Genomic DNA, 20,498 nt, shown 5'->3' with positions numbered 1-20,498 from the left:
ACAAGGAAGGAGCCCTAATATGCTCCCATTGCAGTATCACGACCAGCAGACGGGGATTCTAGGCCCGGGAGGTGGGTATTGCATAGTCAGGGGGAGATTCCTCTCTACCAGAACAAACCCATTTTACATAAACTACACAAGGGCATGGTAATAAAACGGGGGGGTGGGGGTGCAGAGGTTAGGAGAAGGCCACACAATCTCCAAGGAGCCTTGAACTCAAGACTCCTTAGGGAGGCTCAGGGAAGTTTAGAAAGGAATCAGACTCAAAGCTGTTTCTTAGCCTGTGAGATGGGGTGGGGGGGCAAGGGGACACAAACCCACAGTTAAAATAGCAAGGGGTGAAAAAGTCACGTGACCCCTGATCTGCCATGCCTCCTTCCTCCCCTTCCCCCCCCCGCCATTCAAATAGACCCCTGTAGCTGTAGTTAAAGGGGTAGGTGGATCCTCGAAAGCCACCCACCCTCTCTCCCTGCTTCCACAGCAGCCCCGAGCGCCGCCTGTTTGTACAAGGCTGCGGGCTCGGGCAGAAGCCTGCTGGCCCAAGCTTCTCTCAGCTAAGCTGCAATAGCACATGCAAACTCACCCATGGACCCCCTACGCCACCCCGAACAGTACAGAGAAAGGAGAGGGAGGAACAAGACAAAAAGGGTAAATCAGAGGGCAAACAGGGAACAGAGCCAGCTAACAGGAGAGTAAACATGCAGAAAGACAGCCTGAGGCAGCTGTGCCCAGGGCATGAAACACAGAGAAGAGACGTTGATGCACAGCTGGCCACCCATTAAAGGGGGACTCCACCTCCAAAGAGTAATAACCTATTCAGAAAGGTCTGAGGGACTCCAACATAGAGGATGCAGTTTCCAACACCCAGGGTGAAATCCTGACCCCACTGACGTGAATGGCAAAACTGACTTCATTGACTTCAAATAGGACTAAGCTCTCACCCTGGTAGTTAGTAACTGCAGCTCACAAACGTGGTCTTAAGGCTGGTCGCAGTTCATGAGCATCCAGATCTTGTGACTAGGTTCGCAGTAGCTGGAAGTTCAATGAGGAAGTGCCCGTTTCACTTGTGTCCGAGCGTAGGAGGAAGAATGGAGTGACGTCCCAGTTTCTCTCCACGATTAAACCAATGCATCAGCAAGTCATCATGAGAAAGGTACATGCATATAGGCATGTACACACAAAGTGCTGGAAGCCAGAAAGCCGGCGGACATAGTGACGAGGGCAAGGAAGGGCTAGTAATAACGACGATATTATCTGGAAACGTAAAGACAATTAGTGACTGACGTCCTCCCGTTACCATTTTGGTACTGATGAACTTGACCAACAGGCAGTTTCTCTGCACCCACTGAGGCAGGCCCCAACACAAACGAGTTTCCACCCAGGAGTGCAAGCCTGACGGTGTATGCATTTATTTCAATTCAGACATTCACAGAATGCATACGTAAGTTAGATGCAGTGCCTGGCAAGTCCACAGTACTGCTTTCCATGTCAGAGTCCAGGTCCCTCCTTATCCCCGTTCCCCACAGAGGCAGACATAATCAAGGTGGCCCATTTCAAACAGTTGACAACAAGGCATGAGTATCAGCAGGGGGAAATTACTTTTTGTAGTGACGCATCCACTTTCAGTCTTTATTCAGGCCTCATTTGATGGTGTCCAGTTTGCAAATTAATTCCAGTTCTGCAGTCTCTCGTTGGAGACTGTTTTTGAAGTTTTTTTGTTGAAGTATTGCCACTTTTAGGTCTGTAATCGAGTGACCTAAGAGATTGAAGTGTTCTTCGACTGGTTTATGAATGTTATAATTCTTGACGTCTGATTTGTGTTCATTTATTCTTTTGCGTACAGACTGTCCGGTTTGGCCAATGTACGTGGCAGAGGGGCATTGCTGGCACATGATCTCATATATCACATTGGTAGATGTGCAGGTGAATGAGCCCCTGATGGTGTGGCTGATGTGATTAGGTCCTATGATGGTGTCCCTTGAATAGATATGTGGACACAGTTGGCACTGGGGTGCGTAGTAGGGTTTGGTTCCTGGGTTGATGTTTTTGCTGTGTGGTGTGTAGTTGCTGGGGAGTATTTGCTTCAGGTTGGGAGGCTGTCTGTAAGCGAGGACTGGCCTGTCTCCCAAGGTCCGTGAGAGTGAGGGGTCGTCCTTCAGGATAGGTTGTAGATCCTTGATGATGCGCTAGCGAGTTGTTTCTGTACCACATGGCATGTACTGAGTCCATAACGGCGTGTGGTGGAATAAAAAGGGTTTGGCTGGCACTTGTTAATGCTGATTTGAAGTCCATCGAATAAGGGGTCCACCCCAGGCTGGTAAAACCTTTACACCATGCTAACATATACTGCTCCCTGCACACAGAGTTGTAAAAGCCAAATAAACTCCCTTAAGCTAACAGAGTGACTCAGGAGAGGTAACGAAGGTGCAAAACAGCAGCCCGGACAAACAAAACTGCCGTTTGTCGGCTTTCAGTCCTGAAAGCCCAGAACACTGCCTTCGTTATCAGATGAATTCTCAGCAGAGTCTAGCATGCCTCACCCCTTTCACCTACTTGGAAGTCACTGCAATGCAGGTTGGACGTTGCAACAGAGGGCACTTGAGTGGCAGTCACTTGAGTGTTCCTTCCCTCAGCATTTCCATTATACAGCCCTCTCCAGAGATGACGCTTACTTGGCATGTCACGTTTCAGTCCTTAAAAGAATCTGTTGGGACATTTTAAGTTGTAAGTGCCAAAGATATTCTAGTTTTGGGTGCTCTCTCTTGCTCATAACACCACAGATATTTAAAAGAATGGACTGGACAAGACAAGCGTCTGAAAATCTGCAATGAACTTGGTTGTAGATCAAGCTCAAACTTTGTAAACTGCTTACATCTCTACCCTACGAATAGCAGCATAACTTGCTATGAGGTGGTATGTTAATACCCTACTTAAGAGCTAAGAAATAGTTGCTGACATCTCTCCGTCCAAACACAGCCCACCAAGAAAAAGAATTCTTTACATCCATATAGCATTTTTTCTTGAGGGACTCTCAAAGCAATTTACATTATGGAAGCGAGTTTCACCAGACCCCTGGGAAGTAGGTCAGCATTATCCACATCTTACAGATGAACAGACCGGTGCACAGAAAGGTTAATGGTCTGATGTTCAGAAACCTCAAGCATTGACAACCCTTACTGATTTCAACGAGCGCCACGGGTGCTCAGCGCCTTTCCAAAGGAAATCACCGCGCTAGTGACTTGCCCAAGTCTGAGTAAGTAGCAGAGCTAGAACTCAGGAAATTCCCAACTCCCTGCTCCAAGCTTTTTCTGGAGTTTACACCATGCACTAACAGTTGATATTTGCACCCCAGCCCCCAACGCTCAGTCACCTGTTCCAATCACCAGACAACACTGCCTCTGCAGAAATCCCACGATGTGTACAAGAGACATTTGTTCCAGAAAACTCCACACCCTTCTCCCTTTAATGTTACTGTAAAAAGAAAAAGACATGCAGCATTTGTCACATGGTCACTACACTTATGCCCAGACGTTGACGGGTTTCAGAAGAGCATACGAGTTTGTGTTCAAACCTGTTCCTCTGCACAGAGTGACCAAAAGAGCAATCTGCCCTGAACACATATAGACTGCGGGGAGGGAGGGGGGGGATGTCAAAGGAACTGCAAAGTCACTTCTCTGTCCACAAGTGCACTCGAGTTCTTTGACCTTCTCCCCAGTACAGCTTTATGATACGTTTATATCTGGCTGCTGTGAAGCACGAGCCCAGACAGGAAGAAGCAGGGAGCTGCCGACACTGCAATGATCATGTTACTGCCAATTATTCAGACACATTTGACGATGGGGCACAGGGAGCTTTCCTCACTCACTCAGACCAGATACTACCCACGGCGAGTCACAGATCAGATGTACGTTTTGCTTTATTTTATTTAAAATTCACCCACTTCCTGAAAGACTCCTTTGAAAAGCTGCAAAACATGCTGGATCCTCTCCTCCCTCACAGCAGAACTGGTGTGGGCACCAAGGCCCTGACGCCACATTTCCATCCAGGCTGAGAGAAGCTAGTGGACAGGTTCCTGCAAGGGCTCTTTGCTCTCTTCTCTTGAATGAGTTTCCTGGGCTGGCAGGAGGGAAGAAAAGACTTCTTGGACTCACAATCCTAGACAGGAGAAACACATTCCACGGCACTACTTGCCAGAAGTTACTTTTTTGCCTTGCAGTTAAAAGAGCTTTGCCAGTCCAAGCATTCCCTCGGTTACAGCCAAGGCTAGAAGTCCCCACTGCAATTGTGAAATCATAATAAATTAACCCTAGGGAGGGGAAATGTAGGAGTGTAAAATGCTGTGAGATCTTGAGACGGCGGTTACTAGAAAAGACTAGTATTTCCCCTTGTCCATCTCTAAACACTTTCCATCCCAGGAACTCAACTTCAGTAACAAAGGGAGCTTCACAACACCCCTGTTACAAAGAGCGGTATCAGTGGGTGAATGGAGCAAGCAAAGAGTGAGAAATCCAGCACTTCCAAGTTCTTATCCAACCTCCTGCAGCATGGCCAGGTGCAAAAGCAAGTCACCTCACTTCTCTGTGTGAAAAGTGAGGAGAGCGCTGCTCTACTGGGGAGAGGGGAGGGTTAGTTAATAGTGGCAGAGTTTTGAAAATGCAAGGGGGTAAATCATTTCCAAATGTTATTGTTTATTCCCAAATTACACACAGGGTAGCTATGAGACTTGCCCAAGGGCAAGAAGAAAGCTAGTGTGGTCACAAGAATAGACACCAAGAGTCCCTGCTCCCTGTCCCTTGATCCACCAGATAGCAACGCCAGCAACACAGACTCCTCCCTCTTTATAAACACAGAGTAGTGTTCCTTGGACCATTGTTCGCAGTTATACAGTTTAAATATTAGCCTCGCTGCTTCTTGTATTTGCGCTTGACAACATTGCTCACAATGAGGAGCATGGCCACACGAGCAGCCAGTGAAAAAGGGACGGGAGGGAAAGTTTGGGCAGTTCTGTCTCACTGGCACACAGCCGGAATATCCAGAATAAGCGAGACATTGCCAAGAGGCGTTCGACTAGAGCAGCAGTTCTCAACCGGGGGTCTGCGGTCCCCTAAGGGTCTGCGATCCCTTTCAAGGGGCCTGCAGTGCCCCGCAGCTGAAGCCCCAGTCCTCAGTGCCCCCACCACCATGGGGCTGAAGCCGGGAAGCGCAGGGGTGAAGCTCCAATCCCCAGCACCCCCTGAGCCCAAGGGCAGCACTGGGGACATGGAGGGCATTCCCCCTGCACCAAAACTGCAGCACAAGATCACAACAGTCCCGGGGGCAGCTCCACCCCCCTCTCCTCTCCCCGCTCCCTGGCAAGGTCGGAGGCGGGAAGCTGGAGCCAGGTAGCGAGGGGAAGCTGCTGCCATGGAGCAGACAGCAGCAGCATGTCCTCCTCTCCTGCTGGTGCCCCAGGTTGAAGCTGCTCCTCGTCTCCCAGCCCCCTTTGCTCCTGCAGAGGCGACCAGTAAGAATCCCCTTGGGTTGGGAGCCCCAGCTCCGTGGCTGGCAGACCCCTCCGGGAACAGGGACGTCCTCCCAGCACACACTCCCTGATACCCCTCTCCCTACACCCTGAGCTACCCCCTGCCCAAATATAGCCCCTAGCCCCCCCATCCCTGCACCCACAGCCGCTCTCTGGGTGCACACAGCCCCAGCTACCCCCTCCCTGTTTTCAAATTTTCTGAGCTAAGCCCCCCACCTTTGAGTTATAATTTTTGGTTGCACCCCCCCACCCCCCGACACAGACACGCTGGGTGGCCGGCTGAGGTGAGTCAGGGGGTGGAGGCGGCACTCCCTCCCTGGACCCCACCATGTGGAGGTGGTTCAAGCCCCGCCCCACAATAGAAGTCAAACTACACCTATGCCCAAGGCCCCTCTGGGCCCTGGAGTTTTTATAGCATGTCGAGGGGGGCCTCGAAGAGAAAAAAGTTGAGAACCCCTGGACTAGAGGCACCAGGGTTCTTAACAGTGTTTGAAAATAAAGAGAAATATCAATGTTGTAGAAGATCTTCCATTAACTGTGCTGATGGAACAGTCCCCTAGTAATTCCATGGCACGGTCAGGCAGCTCCCGTCTAGTTGGAGGTGCTGGAATGCACAGGCAGCCAAGGGATCCAGCTGGTTGCACTGTCTCTCCAGTGCTTCCTACCTGTTCTACCTACGACTGCACTAGCAGCAAGGCAGAGAACCTCTGTACAGCGGCTGTTCACAAACTGAAGTACACCCCACACTGCGTATGACCAACAGTGCTAGTCAGCGAGTCAAAAAAGCAACATGCCCTCCCCGCTGGACTTGACGACGACAATATGGGATTGAGCTCACCGTCACAGGGCTAGCATCCCACAGAGCTCCAAGTGACAGCAGTTTTACAACACCCATAAGAATAAGACATTCGCAACTTTATAAGTAGCGCTTTGCAAACGTTAATGAGCCCTCCCCTCACTCCTAAGGTGGGGGAGGGGGGATCATGACACAGAAACCTTCCATGATTTGCCTGTGGAGGCTTCAGAAAGTGTTGGTGTCAGAAATAGGATTAGAATTCATGGGTTCCTGGTTCCCAGCCCTCTGCTTAGACCGCTAGACAAAGGCAAGTCTCTGCCTCTCCCTCACCTATCCACATAAATCCCCAGCCCCGATTATGCTATTTCACATATTGAAAGTGCTTTACAAATTTTAGCAACCATACTTTAAGCTATACAGTGGAGTCACATCTTACGTGGGGTTAGGTTCTAAAGTCAGCGCGTAAGGCAAAAATCGCGTATAGTCAAAATTACCCTCTTCGGCAGCAGGTTTGAACAGTGCGTAGAGGCTAAGAGCCTTTTCTCGCAACGTGTTGCCATTGATAGCCACACGTTTACACTTCATGTCTTCCAGCCATAAGTTTAATGCCTTTTCAGGCTTCACTGAAGTCTTATCACGCACCTGGCTCGTCACCTTAGCAGTTACTGGAGCACTTGATGCCACGGCTTGACTAATTTCTCTCTCTCGAATCTTGATGGCACGGATGTTAGATTCGTTGCAGCCATATTTACGCGCTACATACCGTCTCTCAATAAGTCCAACACAGCCAGTTTTTCCTCCAGCATTGGAGCAGATCGCGGTTTCTTTGGTTGAGCACCAGATGAAGTAATTGGCTGGCGTTTAGAGGCCATGTTGTACGAAAAATCCATACAGTATCTTTAAACACTAGAATCACACTCAGTGCGGTAAGATGCTCACACTATGAGAGGCACACGGGAACTGAGACTGACTGAGGGAACAGCAGATTCACATCTCCCATCTAACGCTCACTCTGGGGCATATGCTCATTGAGTGGAATGGTGGGCAGAATCGCCCGCACAATTTACAGGTATCTTGTTATTTTTCTTTTTTTTTTTTGCCAAGCGCATACAGTTGAATTCGTGTAAGTTAAATGTGCGTACGATGCAATTCCACTGTAGTCCTCTTGGAGAGGGCAGCAATGAGACCTATTGAGGACTGTATGTATGCCTGCCTCTCCCTAAAGTCTTGGGGGAGGCGAAGGGAAGAGGGGTGCTAAGGAGCTCCAGGAGTACAACGAAACTGATATTTTGAACCGAACAAGCTTTCTGAAGTTCCTGCAGGCCCCTCATGTGTTATTCCAAGGCATTTGCTTGCTTACAATCCTCTTGTCCTCACAGATCCGAATGGACCACGTGAAAGGATCTGGTTTCAAGATCAGTAATTATAGAACAAGACGGAGAGGTGTGAGTAAGCAAAGCCGCAACATTTCTTGAGGCAAACAGGGGACTCAGAGCACGACAAGTGCAGCAAGGTCGTTGAACGGAAAAGCTGGGAAGTGGTGAGTGAAACAAACCGCCATGCTCGGTGCCACAGTTTGGGTCGGACTTCGAGCATGGCACTCGCTAACTCATCCCCAGCAAGTGCTGTCCAATAACAATACCACCCTGCATTTCTGAAGACCCTCTCACCCAAGCATCTCAAAGAGCTTCTTGAGTCTTAGCTCCACATTATCCCCATTTTGCAGATGGGGAAAACTGAGCTGCAGACAAGAGTCTAGGCCAAAGGAGCAGAGCTTGGAATAGAACATAGGCAGAGTCCTGATGCCCATTCTTCCTCTCTAAACACACGCTAGATCCTGAGGGTGTTGAGTGCCGGCATTTCCCTAGGACTGTAGATGTAGGTGGACAGCGACGCTCAGAAGCAGGCCCCAGAACAGCCCAGTAAAAACTAGTTCACAAGCCCAAGGCAGTTACCATTTTAAGAGCTTTTAAACTGTGTATTTTTGACCTCACTGAGCCGGTTTCATCAGTTACAGGAGCAAACCAGGCAATTTTATCCACTCACCAGCAAGTCCCAAAGACATTTGCACTAACAGTCACCATTGTTGTGTGGGCCAACAAAATCCTGTAAGGTAAGGCTACTCCTTTTCCCTTCCTACAGATACGTCCCTCTCTCCTGGCCTCTGCTGCAGCAGCTAACCTAACAGTTCCAATTTTAGGTCCTATGCATTCATTTGCAAATGAGGAAATCCTTCAGACTGCAGATTTTATTGAGATTACGCTCATCTCACCAAAAACGGCTGTTGATTTTGTAGACCCTACCAAAATACCCTGTGCAACAGCAGGTAAACCCCATTCTCAGGGCTCTGCTGACATGGATTGATTATGCCTGTGCCCAAAGAAAGAGGATTTAGCAGGGCCAGGGAATGTACAGACTGAAATTGTTAGAACAAAACCACAGTGTTCACTTAGTCTCCATTCAAACCACAGGAGAGAAAAAGCACATTAACGTTTGCCATAAGGATATGGGCACAGCCAATTATAAAGCTTTCTGAGAGGGTTTTTAACTACTTTGTTAAATGCACTAGTGTAAAACCTCTCTCAGGGAGCTTGAAGGTAAGGCAGTTTTCTTGCTGTCTCTCTCCCAACACTGTCTAGGGGAGTGGGATTTCCCCATTTTTAAAACAGGGGTGGAGGTTTTGTTTGACCAAAGTTTCAGCTCTTCTGTTACCTTGTTCCTGCAAAAGCAGCTTTGGCATTCTCATCGCTGTCCATGCTCCTGACAGTTTGAATTTCTACGACACCTTCCAGAAGCACAGAGCACTTGGTAAAACCTCGCACAACGTCCCTGCGACTTAGGTATTATCCCCATTCTGGAGATGGGGAAATGGAGGCACAGAGCTGTTAAGTGCCTTGTCCAAGGTCACACAGGAATTCAGTGGCAGGGCTCAGAGTAGAACCCAAGAGCTCCGACTCCCAGTTCTTTGCTGAAACCAGACAATAAATCTCTGTCAAAGATGCTAATGCCAACAAGGATATCAATTAGTGCCAACTGCTCTGTCAGCATCTACTACAACTACAGTGAATCCACATACTCATCTGACTTGCATCACATGTCAGTCACCACGTGGTAACAGCTTTCATGGTCTCACAACCTGAGCCAAATGCACACAAAAGACAAGAGGTGAAAATCTCCATAAGCCACCTACCATCCCCATCACACCTAGAGAAGCTTTGTTAACATGGAGTTCCAGCACTGCCCTGGTCTCCTCAAGAATGTGAGTTGCCAAAACACAAGCATTGGCAAGCCAGAACATGCAGAATTAAGGTGATACTTCCCACATAATACAGACATCCCACTCAGTTATCGCTACCCAGGAGCCCAGAAAACATGGGCACAACGCAGTATCTAGAGACACATTATAATTCACGGCAGGCCTCCTGCCCCTTCCCTCACTCTGCCACCAGCAATTAACTTCCAGACATCTGTTACTGGTACAGCGTGTGGGTCAGTATCTCACTGACTAAATGATTTGGAGAGGGTTGGGAGATGCTGTACCTCAGGAACATGCCTGACCAAATGCCCTCAAGTTCATCCCACAAACTGTTCTCCAGGCCCTCAAGTGGCATACCACGTTCCCAGCCACTCTTCACGCAAATGTTTTACAGCATTTTGAAAAGTGGTCTTGAAACTGACATGCTCTTCCAGCCTCCCACCTCTCTGCCTTGCAATCTCTTTCTTGCTCTCAGCAGTACCGCACAGACCCACATTACAATCAAGTCATTGAGGGAGGCGTATTTCATAGTCCCTTGACCCAAAGGTCCCAAATTCATACTACTAACTCTACCCAGAATCCTGGTGTGGCACAGGAATTTTGGAAGTAATCTACCAGTGCATTTTAGAGCTCTTTGAAAAAAATCAACTCTTAGACATCTCTGCTAATCCTTAGCTCTAGAAGTTGTTACTGCTCTTCCATGACTCCCAAGATTTTAAGAGCTTATTGCAAGAAGGGCAAGTCATTTTTGAACATTTAATTTGTAGAAGAGCACACTGCTGTTAAGTACCTTACAATGAATTGGCTATATACCTAGCCAAGGATCTCTCCAACCTGTGGCTTGAACTTCAGCAAGCTTGCTGCTCTGCTGGACCTGGGTAGACAACAATCCAAATCACAAATCAAACCAAGCCCCTCACAGTTCTGCATTCAGAACAAGGCAGAGTTTCATTGGCATCAGAATGATCTCTCAGTCCTGAATGCTAGGACCTCCTCCTTCCCAATTTAAAGAATTTCACAGAGAAGGTAACTGCAGTTGGATCTGCTGAGTAAAGGCCTCCACTTATCTCCTTTACTGCTAGTCGCTTGGTCTCTAAGAATGCAGATTTCCAATCCATAATTCTAAAGCCACAGAATATACACTTCCCATAGCATAACAGATGTACTGTATAAACACACAGTTTTGTCAACAAGAAATCCTAAGCAGTGTCCTAGAAAAAGGATACCAGTGAACATCAATAAGCTATTTTGTATAACAATGGCTTTATGATCAACAAAGCCTCATACAGGATCATTACAAAATCTTTTCCACATGCTATAAACATGTTTCAAGGCTCATGTCTTGAATGCTTAAAAAAACCCCAGCAGAAACAGATGTAAAATAAAATGTGAGTTTTCCTAAAGTGTGTGCACTAGCAAACAGCAGCCCGTTCAGCTAAGTTACTATGATGTGCGCTGTGGCAGAAAGAAATCAAGCCTACACACAACGTTTTGGTTCCCATGTGACTGTGTTGTACTTTGTGTGCCAACTCAGAAGCCTAGGGAAAACAACAACAGTTCTCAGAGCACATGTCCCATGATGTCCTAACAAACCGCATTTCATCTCTGCAGTTAACTCAGTTGTTTTTGTCTCATGTAAAGGAGACAGTTACATAAGAATATACGCAGTAGTCGGAGTGATGGAAAAACAGTCATAGCAGTTTATCTAAGCTCTTTCTACATCCCCAGGCCCCACCCACAATCTCAGAACAGCTGATGTTTCTGTTAAAATGCAGTGAAATTCATAGATTCTAAGGACAGATGGGATGCATTGTGATTAGCTAGTCTACCCTTCTGCATAATACAGGCCAGAGAACTCCCTCTAAATAATCACTGCTTAACTAGTGCATGTCTTTTAGAAAAGCATCCAATCTTGATTTAAAAATCACAAGTGATGGAGAATTTACCACAACCCTGGGTACATTGTTCACATGGTTAATTACTCTCATGTTTAAAATCTACATCTTATTTCCAGTCTAGCTTCAACTTCCAGTCACTAAAAACAGCTAACAATTTTTAGCCTGTCTTCCTTATAGTTGAGAGATGAGTGGGAACAGGCTGTCTGTCTATGCAGCCCCATAAAGTTCACAGTCAGAAAATTACATAAACATAAGGATAGAAACGGACTAAAGAAAGAGGGAAAGCTTAAATTCTGCAGACACTAATAAGACCTCCAAAACGCATGGAACAGATCTTAAAGATAATTCACACATTTATCCTACACTGAGTTTTTAAAAAACCCAATAGGGCAAAAGTCTTTGTCAACCACATTGCACATGAAGGGAAGGGTTACCTCTCTGGAGCTGCTGTCACTGTTCGCCTGCTGGTGAAAGCTACCACGTAGTTACCATATCACCACAAAGAGCTGCATATTGAAGAAAACTGCAAGAGAACAACATAACACAAATCTCCACTAATGTGCATGAAGTCCAGCTATTTCTATGCCACGGGAAGAATGGGAGTGGATCGAACTGCAACTCTGAAGTTTATATGCACTCTGAAGTTTATACGCACCCTTACTGCACGCTCAGACTGAACGCTAGGGTAATGCCCCTGGTCTTGTGGAAGGCAAAAGCCTGAGAAGAACAGAATTGTTCAGTAGTCGCAGACGTTTATTAAAGACTCTTTCGTGGTTTCTATGGATTGTAGTACAGCTGCCAACAGCAGAAGTCATAGACCTCGAAATTGAAATATCAAGAGAACACTGGTCTGAGACCAAGCGTAATGTTGGAAGACCCTCAACTAGACCTTCACAACTGACTTACACTATAAGAAACTACAGCCTGAATACACTAGACCTTGAGGACAACATAGAGAGTTGGTATTAAAGACACTGACGCTTTTTAGAAATGTTAGGAGGGGTTTCCTTAGCCCAGGTGCTGAGGGAGTGTCCTGTCAGTATGGGAGGTGAGAAGATCTATGCATTAGAACGATACTTAATCCTACTCTTCAGGTGACTATTTACACTTACCAGTGACTAGTTGGAGCAATCAAGTTGCTAAAACTCACAGATTCAATAGAGAAACGGCTCTTAGGGGCTTCTCTGATGACCAGGAAAATAGCATCGAAACACAGGGAAACAGCTCCAAGCATAGAAGCGTGGAGCAACAAGCTACCAGGTTCTGGAGAAAACAGCTAACAAACAATTCAGAACTAGGGGACTTAGAGAAAATAGATTTCGGAGTAGCAGCAGTGTTAGCCTGTATTCGCAAAAAGAAAAGGAGTACTTGTGGCACCTTAGAGACTAACAAATGTATTTGAGCATAAGCTTTCATGAGCTACAGCTCTGTAGCTCACGAAAGCTTATGCTCAAATACATTTGTTAGTCTCTAAGGTGCCACAAGTACTCCTTTTTAGAGAAAATAGGGCGTATTTTTAAACACACCGTTATGCAGAATAACTGGGTTTCATAACCAATACTGAGATTAAACAAAGATGCTAAGAACATAGATGCATCTTGAACCTTTGTTCCCTTCCCAGTATTATATGGGCTCAGCTGCTCCTCCATGCCAATGAGAAAGCCCCCATTTCAGAATAAGACATCTTTCAGTATTAGAAGAACCACAGGCTACCTGAGTGCCTGCAGATAAACCACTTCAGTTATCAAGACAGGGCTGGCTTAAAGAGGAAAGATAGCAATTGCTTGGTCGGTCTGAAAGACCTTTGAATGCTACATAATATGGTCACAAATTGCCATTAACTATTAGCAGCACAGGGCATTAAATAGGTAGTTCAGTAGTTCAGACTCCATCCAATGCATGACAGTGGTGCATGCACTAGTGAACTATTTACAGTACTTAACACTTGTGTAGAATATTTTTTAGGCAAGGATCTCAATGTACTTCGCACATAGTAATTAAGACTCAATCTCCCTGTAAGCATTATCCCCATCTTACAGGTGGGGAAACTGAGGCACAGAGTGGTGACATGAACGTGTTCTCTGTGAATCATTTCACTTTTCAAGGTGATCTCAAGGTCCCTGCCAGATCTACATTTCTATAGTCTTATAATTTGCCCTTTGGCCACTGGGTGAGTCAGTGGCAGAACAATGAAGAGAATCCAGGAATCTTGATTCCCAATCCTCTGCTCTAGCAACTATTCTAAAATTACATAAAATAAATTAAAAGGAGTACTTGTGGCACCTTAGAGACTAACCAATTTATTTGAGCATAAGCTTTCGTGAGCTACAGCTCACTTCATCGGATGCATACTGTGGAAAGTGTAGAAGATCTTATTATAGACACAAAGATCTTCTACACTTTCCACAGTATGCATCCGATGAAGTGAGCTGTAGCTCACGAAAGCTTATGCTCAAATAAATTGGTTAGTCTCTAAGGTGCCACAAGTACTCTTTTTCTTTTTGCGAACACAGACTAACACAGCTGTTACTCTGAAACCTGTCATAAAATAAATTGCCTTTGTAAACAGGACATTAGGGTTGCAGAATATTCCTCTCAAAAGGGAAAACAACTATACTGTAAGTCCAAGTCTGCAAATTTATTATTATTTCTGGGTAGTAAGATAAATCACATACAGCCAGGTGCCTTGAACTCAAGTACACTTCCTTCATCTCTGCTACCAGTAAAAACCTTCCTAGACCCTGTAACACAAAGCTCTACAGGAGAGTGCTGACACACCCTGACTGCACACACCTTATGACACTGTCCGAGCTCCAACTGCCAACAGAGACAAACACAAGTTTGAAAACCAATATTAAGTCATTAGTTCACCTTGCTCTGCTCTCAACCCAATGTCAGGACATGCCCCATCACCACTTGGTGCAAGGCGATACCTGCACCAACTCAACAGAGCATGAAAGAAAGCTCAGCGAACATCGCAGCACCTCCCAAAGCTTCCTCTATTCTTCGAGGTTGACAGGCTCAAACTGTTAAGGAAGAAACTCACCCAGCTTTCAGCACATTTGTATCTGGGGGCCTTCAACCCGATGTGAGAAAGTGAAGGCGTCGGTAAGAAAACAGGCCCCGCAAGAAGGATGAGCTGGTTCCAGCAATTGGAAATAGGATATTGAGGGTCACATCAGGGCCACCCATTAAAAATCCAAGTGGGGAATGGCCAGAAATCATTACTATCTGACAGCTGTCCTGAGGCCAATGGGAAATGAAGATGGCAGGTCTCAGACCAGCCTCTAAAGGACACGTGTATGGTGACAAGAACCATCACCACTGGCCTCCCTACCAACAAGGGACTAAGAGATACTTGGCCCTTGGAGACTGAATTCCCTTTCCATGCTAAGACGATCCCTCCAGGTCAGCGCTGATGTACGTTGGCAGGAACCCGGGGGCAGGGGAGAATCTGCTGTGCTACTGTCCCCACTTACCTGCTTTACAGTACAGAAGAGATCTTCAGCCTCCGTGGCTGTCTAGCCAGCCCCTTTTCACAAGGGCTCTGCCCATGACACGGCAGTTGGAGGGGAAGATATTTACACCTGTGTGCCTGTCTGATCAGACAAGATGGGCTGTTAAAGGGTCACTCTAAGTTGTTTTAGTCTGCCATGGCAGACTGAGTCAATACAGGCAATTCAGCTACTAAACTACAGTCGTACAAAATAATAAGAGACAGGCTTTCTTAATAATAAGAACGAGGAAAAACAGTTGTGCACTTAAAGCACAGGATTGGAATCAAGAGATGCAGGTCCTAGCCCCTCTCTCTGCCGCAGTTTCTCCACCTATAGATAGTACTACACACCTACATCAAAGTTACAAGGCTTAATTCTCTACTGTCTGAAGTGCTTTGAGATCTTCTCACTGAAAGTGAGGAGGGCAGTTTTGTAGGATCTGATGGGGAGTCACTCAGCACCAGCTGTCGAAAGAGCAGCAAGGTCAGGAAGGCAGATTGACCATCCCTTTCCACAGCAGACAGGCAGGAGGAAATCTGCTTGGGAAAGAGGCTATTACACTTGGATGGGGAAAGCTCTCTTGTTCTGAGGTAGAGCCAAACACTGTATCACAAAGGAGTCAGCTGTTGCAGCAAGGAGTTGGGAGCTGGTCAGCATGGAATAAAAAAGATGCAACAAGCCTAAGTCAATAAACGAGTAAGGAGGTGAGGGGTGAAAGAAACCAGTCTCTAATCTAGGAAGCTGGGTGGCTGTCTTGCATCTTTACATTCCTTTGTCTTCCATCCAAGAATCTCCAGGCACTTAACATATAATTAATCAATTAAAACTTGCAGCCTACCTGGGAAATAAGCAAGGGCTGTTTTTCTGCCCTCACCTACAAGCAGTTTCATCTAGATACAAGATTCTTTACTTGCTGTCCTAAACATCCATGTAGCATTGATACACAGCTGCTCTATTTCTACTGGATCCCACCCCAGACATGGCTGTATGTCCTAGGTGGGCGGTGTGATCTCTATACATAGTTCTACAGTGCTTCGAGACTACAATAGAGAGATAAGGAAGCATCACCCTCCGTTTATAGACAGGAAAACCAAGGCACAGAGAGGAAATGAGATTTGTGGCAGGTCACTGAGCCAGCCAGTGGAACCTACTAGTCCTATGTCCGCAGTCTCCTACTCAAGCCACAAGATCACACCCTTGCCCCAGAGCCGGGCTAGAACCCAGGCACCCTCTTTCTCCCATTCCCTGCTCTGACCACGAATCCCTCCTTGGTTACACCTCTCCCCCCAGCACCTTGTACCTGAGATGACACTCGCTTCAGACCCTCCACCTGCCTTTCAACGCCCCATTACCGGAGACAGGCCCACTTCCCTCACACTCCTGCTTGAGAGAGAACAGCAGGAGAACGCTGGGAGCTGCAGACAGAGAGGTTCCCCCTCCCCCTTACTCCCGGGGCAGGGGGTCGGCTGCAGACAGAGAGGGGCTGGGGGCAGCTGGCAGAGGGGTCCCCCAGAGACAGGGTTGGAGGCAGAGGGGTCCCCCCCCGGGAAGGGACTGGCAGACAGAGGGCCCCCGCAGACAGAGGGCTGGGGGCAGAGGGGTCCCCTGGGAAGGGGATGGGGGCGGCGGGCAGAGGGGGACCCCCCCCCGGAGACAGGGCTGGGGGGGGGCGGCGGGCAGAGGGGGACCCCCCCCCCGGAGACAGGGCTGGGGGGGGGGCGGCGGGCAGAGGGGGACCCCCCCCCGGAGACAGGGCTGGGGGGGGGGCGGCGGGCAGAGGGGGACCCCCCCCCGGAGACAGGGCTGGGGGGGGGGCGGCGGGCAGAGGGGGGACCCCCCCCCGGAGACAGGGCTGGGGGGGGGCGGCGGGCAGAGGGGGACCCCCCCCCCGGAGACAGGGCTGGGGGGGGGGGCGGCGGGCAGAGGGGGACCCCCCCCCGGAGACAGGGCTGGGGGGGGGGCGGCGGGCAGAGGGGGACCCCCCCCCGGAGACAGGGCTGGGGGGGGGCGGCGGGCAGAGGGGGACCCCCCCGGAGACAGGGCTGGGGGGGGCGGCGGGCAGAGGGGGACCCCCCCCGGGGACAGGGCTGGGGGCGGGGGTGTCGGCAGAGGGGACCCCTCCCCGCAGTGGGGCTCAGGACAGAGGGTTCCCGGGGGAGGTCCCTTCCCCCCCCCTCACCTGCTGCCAACGCGGAGGCTCCAACCCGCCCCCCGTCAAGCTCCAGCTCAGCCCAGAACTTTTCCCCCTAGCCCCACCCCCCCGTCAATACGTCACACGCATCCGCCCTGACGCCACCAGGTACCCAGCCCCATCCAGCCAATCAGCAGCGCCTGGGCTATATTAGCATATCGCCACAGCAACGGCCCAAGCCCGTTCCGCCCCCGCCTCCCCTTGCAGGAGGAGGCCCGGCGCCCCCTGGCGGGCGCTCAGGACCAGGCAAAGCCGGAAATGTCAGCGGGGAAACTATGCCAGGAGGATCATGGGACTTGTAGGCTGTGAGCAAAGCATGCTGGGTAGGGAATGAGCTGGGGGCAATGAGTCTGTTAGAGCAGCAGGTCTCAATCTCAGCCAGGGGGGTACGTGTCCCCCTGGGGTACGCAGGGATCTTCCAGGGGGACATCGGCTCATCTTGATACTTGCCTAGTTTTACAACAGGCTACAGAAAAAGCCCTAGCAAAGTCAGCACGCACCAACCGTTTCACACAGACCGTGACTTGGTTATCCGGCGCTCTAGACCATACGCCGAAATCTCAGTACACCATTTACATTCCGGGCGGTTTATTTTATAATTATATGGTAAACACGAGAAAGTCAGCCATTTTGCAGTACGAGCAAGCTGCGACCCTTCCGTCCTTTTAGGTCTGGTTTTGTAAGCAAGTAGATTTTAAGCGAGGTGGAACTTGGGCCTCCACAAGCCAAATCAGAGGCCTGCAAGGGGTACAGGGGTCTGCAAAGGTTGCACTGTCCCTCTACCCCTGGTCGGAGTTCCTCTGTTATCCAGTTGGGCTATTTCTGGGTCAGCCCGAAGTCAAACCGCCCACCCCACAGGGAAACTGAGGCACTGGCCAGAGCTGGTGACAGAGGATGCGCCTAGAGGAGTGATACCCTATAGAAGATACGGGGGGGGGGAGGGATCCATGGGGTGTTACCTTGTAGGGAACCAGGCAGGGATGCCTTTCATGTGTGAATGACCCATGGTGGAGTGTGAATCATCTGTGGTGGATGCTTCCATGAGAGCATGCCTATATGGGATGCTTCTTAAGGGGGTAGGAAGAACATCGGTGGGACATATATCTGGGGCGAGACTGCAGAATGCGGGATGTTATGTAGAGGGGACAGCAGGAAATTTGTAGGCATTTGAGATGAAAGGCATATATACATGCTTTGGAGGGACTGCTCCTGTAGGGGTAGGAGCAGAGGGTAATTAGTATGAGGCTCTCATCAGAAAAACACAGAGACATCAAAAGAGCAGGAACTATCTAGGATGTCACCTTTTATGCAATAGGATAAACATTCGTGCTCCAGTGTTTGCACTGGGCCAGCATGCCTACCGTGCATCCAAATGCCAGCACTAGGGCTAGATGATTAATTATATATATACATACATACATATATATATACATATACACATTTATTTCCACTAGCTTTCCAAATGGACTAAACTGCTCCTATTTCTACTTTTTCTGTGGATTTTTCTCTTGAAATTTTTGTTTGTTTTTAAAATGTAGAATTTTTCAAAATAACTTTTTTCTAATTCAGTTGTTTTGGGGTGCAAGAGAGACCCAGCATGGCCCAATTCTGCAAGACAAACCATGGCCTGGAACACCGTATTCATGAAAAGCCCCACTGACGTCCCATAGTGCTTGCAGGATCAGGACACAAATGACTTATTTCTCCTACAGTCATGCATAGAGGTCTCCATTATTCCAGGCACTGTACATACACAAAGTAAGAGGCAGTCCCTGTACCTAAGAGGTTGCAGTCTGAAGAGACAAGACAGAGAATGGGTGGGAAAGGAAACGAAGGCACAGACAGAGAAAGTGATTTGTCCAAGGTCATGCAACAGGTCAGTGGCAGAGGACTAAGCCACTGTCTGTCTGTATTCATCTGTTGTCTCTTGTCTTAGATATTGACAATATTGACAGGGATCATCTCTTCATTCTGTGATTGTAGAGCCCCTAGTGCAGTGGGGTCCTGGTCCATTTATAATTTATTAATTTATAATAATTAATTAGCAACAAAGGGGGAAAAATCAACTCCCTGAAATCGTAAACAATCCCCCCTAACTGATCAATTAAAAGTAAAAATGATCAAACATTTGAGAACCACAATGGTTTGTGTGAAATGTCGCACTTGGGCAACAAGACCATTTTTTGACAAAAATGTTTTTCATTTGAAAAAAAATGCGATCAGCTTGTGTCCTCAGAGCACAATACAGCAGAGTATGGCATCCAGACATCACTCGGCTTGTCACACTCTCAGGCCCCTGGAGCCGAACCTCGTGTCACATCAGACATCTTCTTGGCTTGCTATCAGCAGATGGAACGATGGGCTGGGGGGTTAGGGCAGTAGCATGGAGCCTGTAACAGGTTCAATTCCCCCCTCTGCCACAAACTTCCTGGGTGACCTTGGGTAACTCACTTAGCATCTCTGTGCCTCAGTTTTCCATCTGTAAAAAGGGGGAGAATAGTCCAGCTCTGCCTTACAGGGGTGTTGTGAAGATAAAAGCATTATGCTTTCAGATCTACCAATGAAACAGCACTATTAAAAAGCCAGGTGCTATACATTATAACAACAGTCCACCCAAACATCTTTATGTTGCAGCAAATGGTCCTCTCCTTACTATGGGACATCTCAATATAATTATTGTTATGAGCCCCATCGAGATCGATAGGTGTGAACTCACCCTTCAATTAACGTAACTGTAAGCATAAGCCCCCATCTAAAAGACAAAAGGGGCGCGTGAGCCTGACCAGGAGCTTTCTGCTGAGTATTGTTTTGAGTAGGGCGCATGTGTGGGAAGAGAGAACACACAGAACCCTCGACTGGCAGCATGGGCAGCAGATGGAACCGCTGAGCCGCTCAGCCCGCTGCCAGTCTGGGGTCCCGGCCGCCGGCCCCACTCAGCCCACTGCTGGCCTGGGGTTCCGGCCGCCGGCCCCACTCAGCCCTCTGCCAGTCTGGGGTTCCGGCTGCCGGCCCCTGCCAGATGAGGCCCCGGCTGCCAGCCCCGCTCAGCCCTCTGCCAGTCTGGGGTTCTGGCTACCGGCCCCTGCCAGCCGGGGTCCCGGCCGCTGGCCCCACTCAGCCCTCTGCCAGTCTGGGGTTCCGGCTGCCGACCCTGCTCAGCCCTCTGCCAGTCTGGGGTTCCGGCCACTGGCCCCACTCAACCTGCTGCTGGCCCAGGGTCCCAGCCGCCGGCCCCACTCAGCCCTCTGCCAGTCTGGGGTCCTGGCCGCCGGCCCCACTCAGCCCTCTGCCAGTCTGGGGTTCCGGCTGCCGGCCCCTGCCAGACGAGGCCCCGGCTGC

At 48.8% G+C, this 20,498-nt stretch overlaps 1 protein-coding gene across 5 annotated transcripts in view; it reads right to left on the bottom strand.

Annotated features, from left to right (window-relative positions):
• Window positions 1–17,229, bottom strand: part of PPARD (peroxisome proliferator activated receptor delta) — a 37,479-nt gene extending 20,250 nt beyond the window's left edge. Inside the window, exons 1-3 of one of the 5 annotated variants that reach the window (XM_073319584.1) lie at window positions 17,148–17,206; window positions 3,371–3,471; window positions 2,554–2,704 (exon numbers count right to left, since the gene is read on the bottom strand). The gene's annotated coding sequence lies outside the window, so the exon portion shown is untranslated. Of the gene's footprint in view, window positions 1–2,553; window positions 2,705–3,370; window positions 3,472–3,940; window positions 4,459–16,268; window positions 16,349–17,147 lie in introns of those variants that run through there. The other 4 variants (XM_073319585.1, XM_073319586.1, XM_073319583.1 and 1 more) reach the window with 4 other exon arrangements.
• Window positions 17,230–20,498: the final 3,269 nt, after the last annotated feature.

Source organism: Lepidochelys kempii, chromosome 21, assembly GCF_965140265.1.
Source record: "Lepidochelys kempii isolate rLepKem1 chromosome 21, rLepKem1.hap2, whole genome shotgun sequence".
NCBI lineage: Eukaryota > Metazoa > Chordata > Testudines > Cheloniidae > Lepidochelys > Lepidochelys kempii.
The sequence above is the reverse complement of the archived record's forward strand: the minus strand, read 5'-3'. Positions and strand labels throughout refer to the sequence as shown.